Raw genomic sequence first — 5,364 nt, forward strand, 5'->3', positions numbered from 1 at the left:
GCCCGTGAATATTCCTTTTCGCCGTTGAAGCGAATGGTTGGCCGGGGTCCACCCATGACTTTTTCCGCTTGGGATTATCAAAATAAATCCATTTTTCATCGTTAGTCACGATGCGCCACAAAAAACTCTTTTTTTGTCTGGCAAGCAAAGAAGTCGCAATAGTCAAACAATTTGAAATGGCACTTTCTGACAACTCATGTGGTAGCCATCTCCCTTCCTTATGGGTCTTTCTCATGGCATGGAAGCGTTTTGAGACAGCCATTGGAGTAACATTTAACTGTTTCGACAATTCTAAAAGCGTTTGAGCTGGATTCTCATCAAGCAATTCTTGCAGCTCGACATCTTCAAATTTTTTCGGCTGTTCTGAACGTTCTTTGTCTCACAACAAAATCATCGTTTCGGAAGCGTTCAAACCAAACTCTACATGTTCTTTCCGATGGAGTTTTATCACCATACTTTGGATAATAAGCGATGCGCTTCAGCTGCGGTTTTCTTGAGGTCGAAGTAGTGAAGAAGCACACGTCGGAAAAACAGCTTATCGCGATTCATTTTCAAACGATTGGAAAATCTCTTTGGCGTCGAGAAATCTAAATTGTGAGGATTGAATTACTTTCAGCGATGTCTAAACTCCAAAAGACATGTGACTTCATCGTCGAAACTCGTCAGCGTTGGAGGCGGAGCCCTCTAGTAGCGAGCGATAGGAATTAAGTTTAACAACTAATAATTTTCTGCTTCAATATGAAGAAATCTGCGGCTGACGCTCATTGAATGCTCTCAAATACTTATGGTGAAGTCGCTATTAGTGAAAGAACGTGTCGTGAGTGGTTCCAGAACGGTGATTTTGACGTCGAAGACTGGCATAGCGGTGGAAAAGAGAAGGTTTTCGAAGATGCAGAATTGGAGGCATTACTTGATCAAGACTCATGTCAAAATCAAGAAGAATTGGCACCATCATTGGAGTGACTCAACAAGCCATTTTAAAACGCCTCAAAGCCATGGGAATAATTCAGAAGCAAAGAAATTGGGTAGTTGAATGCAGTACGAGTTGAAGCCGAGAGATGTTGAACGGCGTTTGTTTGTTCGTGAACAGCTGCTTGAAAGGCAAAGACGGAAGGGATTTCTGCATCGCATTGTGACTGGGGACGAAAAATGGGTTCATTATGATAATCCCAAGCGCAGAAAATCATGGGGAGTTCCCGGCCATGCTTCCACGTCGACGGCCAAACCGAATATTCACTGCTCCAAGGTCATGCTCTGTATTTGGTGGGACCAGCTCGGCGTAGTGTATTATGAGCTGTTAAACCTGACTGAAACAATTACAGGCGATCGGTATCGAACGCAATTGATGCGTTTGAGCCGAGCATTGAAAGACAAACGGCCGCAATACAACGAGAAACACGATAAACTGATTTTGCAGCATGATAATGCTCGACCCTATATTGCGAAAGTGGTCAAGACATACTTGGAAATGGGAAGTCCTCCCCCACCCGCTGTATTCTCCAGACGTTGCTCCCTCTGGCTATCACTTATTTCGATCAATGGCACACGGACTGGCTGACCAGCACTTCCGGTCTTATGAAGAAGTAAAAAATTGGATCGATTCGTGGATCTCCTCAAAAGATGACCAGTTTTTTCGACGCGGGATTCGTACGCTGCCCGAAAGATGGGAGAAAGTAGTGGTCAGCGATAAGATGATGCTGGCATATGTTAAATAAGAACAGATGTATGCGTTTAAGTAAGACAGAATTATATATATAATATTATATATAATATATATAATGTAAAAACTAAATCTAAGATGTCACCACTATTATCGAATTTGGAATTTAAAAAAGTCTGTACTATCGATCTTTATCGAGTTGGATAATCGGTTTAGCATCCCCTTAAGATAAATAACCAATCACAGAGCTGTATTAGCATCTTAAGATATTACTTAAGACGACCTTACAATAAGAACCAACTATAAATACCAATCTAACAATTAAGTTAATAGAATAAACGATAGGAAAGGTGATTTAACCTTATCATTTCTATTCTGGAAAAAGAAGCCACATGCCAAGTTATCTTTCTCTCTTTTTAATTTTGTATTTGAATGCTCAAAGTTTGTGTCTATGCGTAAGACGAATAAACCATAAATATATTTTAGATGATATAGGCTGATATTTTTTATTCGTTTTTTTTTTAAGATTATCTCAAGTAATGTCTTAAGATGTTAATACAACTCCGTGATTGGTTTATGATATCTTAAGACTGTACTTAATATACAAATATAAGAACTGATTATAAATACCGGTCTATGGACTGTAGATCACACATTTCTATGGAGTTGTCATTATCTGTTTAGAAAGAATAAAGCAGTAGGTTGATTTGTATCGTTTTCTCTCTCTCTCTCTCTCTCTCTCTCTCTCTCTCCCCCTCTCTTTCTCTCTCAAATCATGAGTTGAAAAGAGATATTCATGCATTCTCTTTCTAACGAAGCTAATATCAAGGAATGTACAGTTTATGTCTGTGAATAATATGCATGTACTGCAAACATCAAGTAACATTAACATAAACCGATTAATTTTACATATCGTATAGAATCCATTGCTACTTTATAAGTCCTCATTTATATTTTAACGACTCATTTATATTTGAATGACATACATGTGTAAATAGTGAAAATATTTCGTGTATGTCTCTGTTTCATTCATTTTCTCTGATATGATTATCATATTATATTAAATGTAAAGTAAAACAGTATTACAAAAGAAAATTAATATTCAGTTTACTAATGAATTATTTAAAATTTAGGAAAATGTGGAACACAACGTAATCCAAGATAATTCTACATCGATTTATTAGTAACCAGTTTTGATCTTTCCTTATAATTCTTATATACAGGGTGGTCCACGTAAGGTATTATATAAGCTATTATCTCTGAAAGTATGCGTCAATGAAAAATACATTCAGATAAAAATTTTATGATTTTGTGAGGGGGACAAGATGGAATCATTGGTTTGACCTTAGGTGACGTTGTGTTATCAAGGTTAGGGTAAAATCACTTTAAATTTTTTTAATGGATCTTTTTATTTTTTATTGCATATTCTTGTAGCAGTTGTAGCACTAGCAGTTGACGCATACTTTCAGAGATAATAACTTATATAATACCTTACGTGGGCCACCCTTATATAAGAACCCTTATAAGGAAAGATAAAAACTGGTTACTAAATCGATGTAGAATTATCTTGGATCATGTTGTGTTCCACATTTTTCTAAATTTTAAATAATTAATTAGTAAACTGAATATTAATTTTCTTTTGTAATACTGTTTTACTTTACATTTAATATAATATGATTACCATATCAGAGAAAATGAATAAAACAGAAACATACACGAAATATTTTCACTATATACACATGTATATCATTAAAATATAAATGAGTCGTTAAAATATAAATGAGGATTTATAAAGTAGCAGAGGGGATCCTATACTATATGTAAAATTAATCGGTTTATGTTAATGTTACTTGATGTAATTTAGGAATGAATAAGATTCAGTACCAATTTCACAACGCAAAGCAGACCGGTATTCATAGTCGAGTTTTGCATTTAACTCTCTTAAGTAAAGCCTTATGATGTCATAAGTCAATCCGAGAACTGTATTAGCATCTTAAGAGATATTATATTTAACTTTTAATATAATATCAGTTTTAATATATAAACGGATTATATGAATACCATCCCATGTTTATCGTTTCACGGTTGATAGCTTCTTCCTTATGAATAGTCCTAGACGGATAGGACAGATATTTAGAGAGAGATATATACAAGAGAGGATTTTTCATTGACGCGGAATTCGATTCTAAACTTAAAATTTGAAATTAAAAAATGTCTGATCCAATATGGCGTGCGTAAAGGATTTTTAAGTATGTTGATTCAGATTAAAAATAAAAATTTGAAGGAAAAAATAATTAATAATGTTTTTTGTCGTTATATAAAAATTGAGTAAATATGTATGTCGAATAATGTAAGTATAAAGTGTCATAGATTGAAATGTTTTGAAATTAAAAGATTTTCTTCCGTCACAAAAAGACTAATCACAACAATTGAAACGCCATTTTATTCAGGGATTTATGTCAATTTAATATGAACTATCGTATAGATCAATTTTTAAAAATGAAGATAAATCAAGGATGCCCGAGATCAGCGCGCGCGTAGCGCGCGCTTGCGAGTTATTATTAAAAAGCAGTGGATTTGTGTTTTGAAGTAGTAAATTTGTGTTTCAGAACAGATAATTTGTTTTTAAATCAATGAATTTGTGTTTGTAAAGCAGTGAATAATATATATTACAATAAGAAATACTTACAACGCATTCGCGGTCATACAGCATGAAAATGTAACTTCAGCGCGTGCTTGCATCGCAGTATTTCGTGACTGTGACAAATTTCTTAACCTGAATAGTCATCAACTTAAAATATTTTGGTTCACGAAGCAGAGTAACACTGTTTTCTTGTCAAATCTTTATTTTTACGCGAAAACGCATAGATTCAGTGTATTTTTATCAAAATTTGAGGTGAGCAGGCTCTTCTTAACATTTACCGTTAATTGTAATGGTGTTACAATGTATCCTGGCGATGCGGTACTTTTAATCCCAAACCGATGTTGTCAAAATTTATATAAATATATTTGAAACCACTTAAAAATATCAAAAAAAGATGTGCACCTAGCTTGAGGAAACGTATTTTAGAGTTAATAAAATGAAAACATAATAAAAAGCATTTTATTTGAAAGTTTAGAGCAAAAAAGTATAACACCTTAAATTTACACTTACTTACTGGCTTATCTGAGCACCATATATATAACTTCTTTTATATGCGGCATACGCGCAATTGATGTCATGAGGCAAACGCAGGCCTCGATACCGACTGTTTTTGTTCTTCATGTGATGGCACATTCATATCGAGATACTTACTTATTTCTTAAATCTAAAATTTATTTTAATGCTTTTATATAAAACGTTTTCTACTTTGTTTTTAATATTTTTTTGCCTTTTTTCTAAAGAATGTTATATCTGTTCAATCTTTTCAAAAAAATACGTCATTAAGTTTAACAGATAATTTAATTTTTGTAAATAAGATTTTGGGATTTTATTATTAGTTACAAATAGAACTACAAATAAGATAAATATATATCTATTATACATATTGCAATCTTTATTTACACATTTATTTCCTGATAATTTTACAACATTATCTATTTCGATTTGGTAAATATGTAGATTAGGGGAGCCCCCCCAATGACCTTGACCTTGACATATGTTGTCAAGGTCATGACCCAGAGTGACCCTGAGGAAGTTTTAATTGCAGGACGTTACTCATTAA

The sequence above is a fragment of the Trachymyrmex cornetzi genome, unplaced genomic scaffold (assembly GCF_001594075.2).
Source record: "Trachymyrmex cornetzi isolate Tcor2-1 unplaced genomic scaffold, Tcor1.1 scaffold321, whole genome shotgun sequence".
In the NCBI taxonomy this organism is placed as follows: Eukaryota; Metazoa; Arthropoda; class Insecta; order Hymenoptera; family Formicidae; genus Trachymyrmex; species Trachymyrmex cornetzi.